The 9,313-nt window shown below is 29.5% G+C and overlaps 1 pseudogene; it reads right to left on the bottom strand.

The window, feature by feature from the left end:
* Positions 1 to 907: 907 nt before the first annotated feature.
* LOC100789950 (NAD(P)H-dependent 6'-deoxychalcone synthase-like) lies at positions 908 to 3,127 on the bottom strand (annotated as a pseudogene).
* Positions 3,128 to 9,313: the final 6,186 nt, after the last annotated feature.

Here is a 9,313-nt window from a genome sequence, read left to right as displayed (position 1 = left end):
ATGCATCCCTAACCTCGAAAAAAATAACCTACCAAATCAAGGCATACTATGGTAAATACGCTTGTATTCGAACAACAAAGAACTTTGAGGCAATATCAACATGGATTGCATAGAAGCTTGAGAGCTTAACTTTGGTAGATCCCAATATTAGTTATGAAGCAATGAAGAAAGCATTCCTTGACAAGTATTTGAGTTGAACCAAAGTAACGCATGAAATTGTATCATGCCAAGAATAGGATCCTCCAAACCACTAAAGGGGTACACTCTTTGTCTTACAATGTTTTACCTCCTTGGGCATGTGTAGTAATAGAAACAAATTCAGGGAGTTTAGTAAAGTTTGAAGTGGAACCTAGGGTGGGCATGAATCCCAAATTTTAGTGATTTTTGTTTGTTTGGATGCCATGAAAAATGAATTTGTAAGAGGGTGCAAATCTTGGTTTGTTATTGATGGCGGCCATTTGAAGGGTCCATTTGGAGGGGTACTATTATTTTTTGTTAGGCTTGATGGGAATAAAGGCATGTTCCCTGTTGCATTTGCAGTGGTTGAGATTGAAATTCAACAGAAGGTATGTGACATGTTCTCAATTGTTTTACTTCAATGTTATTTTGTAAAATGTTTATTAATAATTTTTTTGTGTGTTGCAGGGTCTTTCCCGAACTGTAGCAAAATCTTTTTCATATGCAAGACAAAGGTCAAATTCAAATATAATAGAGTAAATTAGTGTTATAAACCTGTAAACAATCATTACATAATAGTTTTTTTTTTTTAACTAATCATTACATGATTGTTGTGAAATATTTGATTCTTGGTTGGGTGATGATAGGAAGAAAACAATATTGCTCATGCTCCAATCTATAGTTTGTAGGCTCATTGTAACTTTTTAGAAGAGATATGAGACAACAACCACTAGTCAAAATCATGTGCCACCTAGAGTGAATAACTATTTGGATAAAACCATGCAAACAGGTCTTTGGTTGTGAAATATGCTGGAAATGATAAGTTTCAATTGAAAGTTGAGTACATAAATACTATGGTTAAATTAAATGATAAGATGTTTGGGTTTAATCAATGGAACCTCACCAGATTTCCAGGCAAACATGTATGTGCATGCACAGTGTATCAGGCAACATATGTTGAGAATTATAATGATGATGAAGCCCTTACAACTTCTAATTATTGATTGCTTATGGTGGAGATTATCCATCCTATGCCCAAAATTGATGCTAATTCAAATAGTGGAGATTATCCTGATATTGGTCCTCCAAATTTAACCAAGTTGGCCATGAAAGGTGTATTTACTAGTGTAGGGGTTGATTTTTTGTTCAAAACTAACTTATTATCAAATATATTGTTGGACTTCTATTTTTGGAGAACAAGCTTGTTCTTAGAACATTTAGTCCATGGTTGCTTTTAAGATCGACCTTGGTTTTACTACACACTATGCAACTTGATGGGATCAATTTGTAAGAACCATATTATATCAAGTTTTTCATTTCATTGAATATTATTCAACATCCTTTGATAATTTTGAATGGATAAAATCTTGTAAGTTTTGTTTATTTATGTGGTGCCTTATTTTTAGGTTGAGTGAATTTAAAAGACTGCTTAGTGTTCACAAATAGTAAGGTGTTCTATTCTTGTTTAATGTTCAAATTTAATGATGTTTTAAATAAAAGGTCATGTGGGAAGCATGCTTTTTCCTTCTATTAAAACATTAACGGAGTTAATGGGTCAGGGGAAACATGTGTAATGGTTGCCGAACAGAGAAGAGACATGTGTGATTTACTCTTGATGGTATTAAGTAACCAAAAGTAGGATCATTATTTTTTATTTGTGTAAATTGAAAAGTAAAAGACGCCTAATACATATTTTTGGCTTACTTGATTGATAGAAGGAGGAATAGTAGCTAAAGAGAGTAGATTTTTAAGTTTTTTGCTGCTAAAATTGCTGACTCCAATAAATTTTGTAAGGCCTTTTTTGGCATTTCTCCATTGCTTTCCACACACCTTCTAAATCAAATGATGCAGGGGGCTTTTCACGATAAGGAAATTACTAATTTCCATGCTTCACAACAATTGGCCAATGGACCAAATAAAGATCCAAATACTCCAACTTCAGAGACCAGCATTAGTTTTGGGGCCCATGCAAGCAAGTTGCTTCAGTATATTATTTAGATGCATGTGCTCAATTATACAAAAGTAAAAATGATCTCCCCCAATAAATAATTAAAAGGAATTGAGTAATTATGAGATTTTGTCAAATTTTACTCGATATTCCTTATCTTTGCTCTATATTAACTTTTTAATTATTTGAAAAACATTACAATAACACCCGCTAATTGTTTTGAAAATATAATAGTAACATTCCTTAATTGTTTGAAAAATATTATACTATCTACCCTACCTCAGAGGAGGTTGTTTTAAGAATGTAAAATGTAGAATGATGAGACATCTTAAGAAATTTAAGGAGATGTTTGAAAAATATTATATTATCTATCCAACTCTATTATACTTGTTTGTGTCGGTCACCACACCAAACCATAAGCTTTGATACTAATTGTTTGAGAAATCTAAGGGAGATAAATTTAAATCTATGAACTCATAAGCAATCACATAAGTTAACGTAACACCATACTTTAACTTAAAACCTTAAGACTCGAATTTATGAGTCTTATACTCACTTATATAGTGCTCAATTTTGCCATTCCTATTTAATGTGAGACTTCACCTTATACTTATATTCCAACAATTCTCACCAAAGTAATTTATCTATATGCATGTGCACATGCAATTAACAAGTTTTCCACTTATTGAAGTGTTTTCTAGATAAAATAAAGAAAATGTTGGGGAAAATTATCGGTGCACCGAAGTTTGGAAGTGATAAAGAATTCATCTCTAGAGCCTATGAGGCCTAGTTGAAGTGCTTCAAGTATGGCTTCTCCAAGTGATTGCTCTGACCCATATATCAAAGCAATATCACAGTGTCTATAACCAAGTTTGATAGCCTCCAAAGCTGCCACACTTTGGTATCAGTGGGAGATGAAGCAGTGCCAAATCCAATAATTGACATGTTTCAATTGTTGGAGGAGAATTAAAGCACCATATGAGGGACCTTTGAGGAAGACATGTTATGGTGTCACAATGCAACTCGTCAATATATGCTTAAATGAATTTGATATCTGGTGGAGGACAAGGAATTGTGTGTTTACTTTATATATATATATATATATATATATATATATATATATATATATATATATATATATATATAAAATTAAAAAAATGATATTAACTAGATTATTTTGTTTTAATAAAGGCGGACAACTAGCAAACATCAGAATATTCTCATTAATTCCAACTAGGTTGACATCGATGAAAATAAAAATAACTTGTTAGCTACTAACACCTAATTTATTAAACAGATAAAAAGAAACAAATAAGTATGGAAGACTAGGCCATACCCATGAAAAACAATAAGTTAAAGCGATAATTTGGAAGAGATCATTGATCCCTAAAAATGACTTCAAATGTGAAACTTAGAATGAAATCCCACCAAGTGAAACCCGCATACAAACTACCAATAAAATTATGGTAAGTTTTTTGCAACATAATTGTTTTGGATAAAGCTTTAATTGATTTTAAAATTTGGGATATTTTTTCCAATTTAATTGGTATTCTTTTACATAAATGAAAACGGACTCTTTTTATCTCATAACAACTCAAACCATTTGTAAATTGTCATGTTCAAGCACAATCGTCTTCGGTAAAGAATTCAGGTATATACTAAAAAATCAATCCTATTGATATTTAGTTAGTAAAATGCTTTTTACATTTAAATTCTTACATTAAATTATTAGCAAAAATATTTTGTCTTTATAAGATCATTACATTAGTTTTTTTAATCTTTTTGTTGATCTTCTCAAGGTTCATAAGGAAGATTACTTTTTTGCCATTAATTACTTCTTCTAATAATATCTTTTTGTTTTAAAGGTTATAAAAAAAACATGTAAGTTAATTTTAAATTATATGGCCTTTCATATTAATGAAATAATTTTCAAATTATAACTAAGGACAAAAAACCATAATTTAAAATTTAGGTTAAACTAATATACATGTCCAAAACTATTTAACAATTTTTAGTTAGGTCTCTAAACCATTTTATTAATTGGATCCTTGAAGTTGCATTTGTTTTTGAATTAGGTCCCTATCAGACGTAATTAAAAAGAAATACAAGTTCATGAATCTAATTGAAAAGAAAAAATAGTTTAGGTACCTAATTAAAAATAACAAATAGTTCAGAAAACTAATTACAAATTGTCAACCTCTACATGTTCTAAACTCAATATAATGGTTTGTAAAGGTGAGAATATTGGCCTGCAAATTTTCCAAAATTACCGCTAATATTAATAATACATATTCTTATTCTTTTTCAAATACTTTTATTAGTTTTATTTCTTTTAATCTCTAACATCGATAATATTCTTATGATTAAATTGCACTGAAATTTCTTGAGATTTTGTGAGATTGCACAAAATTGTCCTATTTTCTACTCCACACTAAACTCCCTTGATTGTCTGACATAAAATACATTGACAACACTTATACAATACATTAATCTCCTTAATTATTTAAAATACATAAGATTGTGCCCGATGTAAGGGAAGTACCTATAAATGTTACCCCTCTAGTCCTTTATAAGACATTTTGGACATTAATCATACAAACCAATAAAAATAATTAATTCAGTTGATTTGATTAAATGTAAAAAAGTTATTAATATACCAATTTTACCCTTATTAATAATGATTAACTTGTCATGATGGATATGAAAACATTTTAGTACAAGAGTATTATGCACCACTGTCAAGAAAATCACAAATACTTATAGTATTTAATGAGGATAACTGATGAAAAAAGAAATTAAATTCTAAAATACTTTATAAAAAGACTACCAATTACTTCAAAAAAACTAGGCCTTATAATAATAACTAGAGGGAGTAAAAAGTAAGAAAATTTTGTGCAATTCTACAAATTCTTAGGGAGGGCCAATCCAATTTACTCTATATTTATTCTTTTAATTTTTATTGGCTATGGATCTATATAGTCAAAGTAAGGTTTTAAAATTGTTTTTTATATACAAGACAAAGTTAGACTCTCAAATAACACGTAATATTAAGGTACTAGTGTGTCTCCGTGCGTCGCATGACAATATAAAATTTTTACGTATATTTATATACAGTCATAGTTTTTTATACATTATATAATAAAATTTGAATACTATTACAAATCATTGATTATATATTAGACATTAAAAAAATGATTTGCTTCAAAATTGATTCTAGATATTAAATTTATTTATATAATTTTTTTATTATTATTATTATTATTATTATTATTATTATTATTATTATAAGTTAAATAAAATTATTTTCACCCTAATTATTCAAATGTTAATGTGGTTTTACGTAAATTAGTATTTTCTGTGAATTAAGTGCAAACTTTTCCACTTAATTTTGCAAAAAATAAATAAAAATTATTTCCCATGAATTTTATTTTACATATAATTTAAAAAAGCAGAGGGACACTAATGTAATTTAGTTATATTAATATATTCTTATATAAATGTTCATTTTTATTTCACATATATTTCAAATTTTGCTTAATCATATTTTTGTTTATATTTACATCTGACTTAGATAGTAATGTTTTTGTATAAAAAATTATACCTATGTAATGTTAGTATTCACCTCTAAATTTTAATAGCACATGCCAGTTAACTGCATCTTTTTTATTTATTAAGAAAAAAATACTAACAAAGATGAATAATGGAAGAACATTTGAAATAAATTATAATCATACAACTGCGGACTTCACGTGGTAGCAATACATCTCCTTAAGTTATGCATTCATTTTTTAATATTTGAGTAATTCAGTAATATTCTAACAAAAATTAATAATTGGCTGATTAAAAAAGAAAAAGGGAAGAGTCCTTTTGTTCGAGAGGCTAATCAAGGGACAGACGAAAAGCTAATAAAATCAAACGTAAATAAAAAATTGTAGATAACATTCTTTAATAGGACTATTAATTTGTGGCTAGCGAACTCCAATGATGTTGGACGGGTCCTAGATGAACAAAAAATTAAAAATATATTTATCCTAGTTGTTAGTGCTGTAATTAATCTATTAATAGCTGATAAACAATCTCAGCCTCCTTTACAAATCCAAGCAATGTACCACTTCAATGTCCATTCTACTCATTTTGTTTAGAATCTATTAAAAGCTCCAAAAGCAAAAAATACAGCCGCCTAAAAAAATTTGAAAAGAGAAATTGCAGCCAAGTATAATGAGTACATACAAACAAATACGAAACATAAAAGGAAATGAAAATGAAATGTTACCACCAAAATTGGCAGAATGATGGTTGTGGCATCATTCTTACAAATATCACTTCCAAGCATGATTATGACGTACCTACAACGACACTCTAACGTTCAAGTTAGAGGCAAAGGGATAGAAGATCAGGCCAAAAGTCTACTAGGGGGGTGGGGGTAAATAGATTATTTCAAAATCTTTAGGAATTTATTCTTAATACTGATTAAAAATACCCCTTTAAATCAATCAAAGTTTCTTCAAAGATCTTTAGAAATAAAAAAACTATTAGGATCACCCATAAGATCAATTCCACAACCAAAATTATTACAAAATTCAGAGTTATAGAAAATAAGAGAAATACACAATAGTTTATATTAGTTCAGTCCAATTCGAACCTACACTCAATTGTTTTAAGTCCTTTTAGAATTTTCACCATATAGACAACATAAGTACAAACACAATATACACACAATTTTCACTACTACAATAAAGTTTTTTAACAACGGTTAAATTGGGTTTTTAACAACGATTCTCAATCTTCGTTATAGTCAATGTTGTTAAAAGTGAATTTCAATTAACAATGGTTCCAAAAAAAATCGTCGTCAAAAATACGAACTTTCGATTATAATAAAACTGTCTTAGAAGAGTAGATATTTTAAAACGGTCATAATGTAATAACCGTCTTAGAAAGCTGACATTCTAAGATGATTATTAAATAACCGTTTTAGAATGTCATCTTTTTAAGACGATTATTACATTAAAACTGTTTTAGAAAATTTGTTAAACCTTACTTTCTAAAACGGTTCTGATGTAATAACCGTCTTAGAAAACTGACATTCTAAGACGATTATTTAATGATCGTCTTAGAAAATTTGTCAGACCCTACTTTCTAAGACGGTTATTACATCAGAACCATCTTAGAAAGCTGACATCCTTTACTATTTTAATTTTTTTCTTTTAGTCCTTTTAACTTTAAGCGTATAGAAACTATAATTAAAAAAACATAAACTTAGAACAAGAATTACAATTCAAAAAAACACAAACTTATAAGACTAAAAATAAATAAATAAAGCTTACAAGAATAAAAAAATAAAAGGAATAAAGCTTACAGGACTAACAAGTACATGAATAAATAAGACCAAAATACTCATAATTGCAACCAATACAAAAAATAAAAAAGCACATCTATAAATCCTAAAATAAACCACTTTAAGAAATGTGCATCTTATTCAAAGTTTCATTTTAAAAAATAGATCAACTTAAAAATATCAAAATTCAAATTAAACAAGTTGATCAATATGAAGATAAGATCATTCATTATATATTTTATTTTATAGTTAGTCTAAATTAGAGTTAACAAGAAGCAAGAACAAAGAAACTATGGATGGACCAAACAAGAAGATTTGTAAGCTTATCCCTCCCCCCCCCCCCTTTTCTCTTTAATTTTTCAAGATGTTAATCTACTCCATTTCTCAGTTATGCTAATCACCTCCATATCAGCTTGCCATGCGTTACAAAACCAAAAAACATAATACATTTGTTGTACCACAACCATACCAAGTTACAAACTAATAGTAAACAAATTTCTTGCTTAGAAGTAATCATGACATGAAATTGAACGTATTCTTCCTAAACTTGTCACTTCTAGTAAGTAGCAACTAGTAGGACAGAAGCATCATAAACTGGTGACGACAAGGCATGCCTCTTGCCACTGATGACTGATCATTGTCCCTTGCTATTATACACTAAGCTTAATTCTATTGCTATAACAAATCTAGGAAATCAAATAAGATGCAACACCCCATCCACCAATGTAATGCAAAGTAGAATGGAATGAAACAACATAGCAAAGAACTTAAATAAATTAATCATAAGCAAAATATTACCTAGATTGGAGAACTCCTCATGAAACTTCATTTGTAGGAACTGCATACCAGCTTTGGTGGTGTGAATTGTATGCTTTAGTTCCTATAAAAACACAAGAGGTAATATTTTACTAATAAATAAAAACAAATTGCAAAGTTAAAATGATTAGTATTATCTTAGCTACTCCCTACTTGAATATCTCTGCTGATTATCAAAGCTAAAGTCACCCCTTGAAGCCACAAATGCACCAATTTGTTCAACCCCCTTCATCCAGGTAACAATCTGTGCACCAAAGTTGCTGCAAAAAAACAAATTAATTAATCAATGGACACTAAGATCAAGTACACTTTTTACTTTAATATATCCCATTTCTGTACATTAAGCTAAGCCACCTTCTTTTTAGCAGAAAAATAGAACAAAATTAAATTAAGCTAAGGTACCTTCTCCACTTAAGAGGATAAAGCCATAACTTTTTACCCGTAGAAATGTGTAAATAAAACCTTCAATAGCTTCATTTTTTTGAACTGCAAAGATAATATATATATATATATATATATATATATATATATATATATATATATATATATATATATATATATATATATATTAATCAAATGATAATACCAGGGGTACTACATGATAAGAAGGAGATAATGTCTCCAGGAACATGAGTCCAAAAATACAGAACACAAATGCCCTACAAGAACCCCCAAACCCTTAACCCAGCAGACCACAAACTAAGTAAAGCCATAGGCATGGCTGAGGACCATTGATGAAAGGGGGCATTAAGTCCTTTTCCCACCCCCTCAGCCAAGACAAGTGAGAAGTTAGTGTTATCCACCAACTTAGAAATGTGGAGAGACTGATTATGAAAGATGACATCATTACAGAGCTTCCATATGGACATTGTAGCTGCTATCCAACAAATTTTCCTTCTTGTATTCGAAGCCTTCAAACCTGCTATGGAATATTGCTGAAGGAAGTGCTCCATGGGCCTGCAGTGAAGAGCTCTATCCTCCTTAACCCAGGTGTTAAATTCCCACCACAAAGGCATAACTTTGTGGCAAGAGAAAAG

The sequence above is a fragment of the Glycine max genome, chromosome 15, assembly GCF_000004515.6.
Source record: "Glycine max cultivar Williams 82 chromosome 15, Glycine_max_v4.0, whole genome shotgun sequence".
Classification (NCBI taxonomy): Eukaryota; Viridiplantae; Streptophyta; class Magnoliopsida; order Fabales; family Fabaceae; genus Glycine; species Glycine max.
The sequence above is the reverse complement of the archived record's forward strand: the minus strand, read 5'-3'. Positions and strand labels throughout refer to the sequence as shown.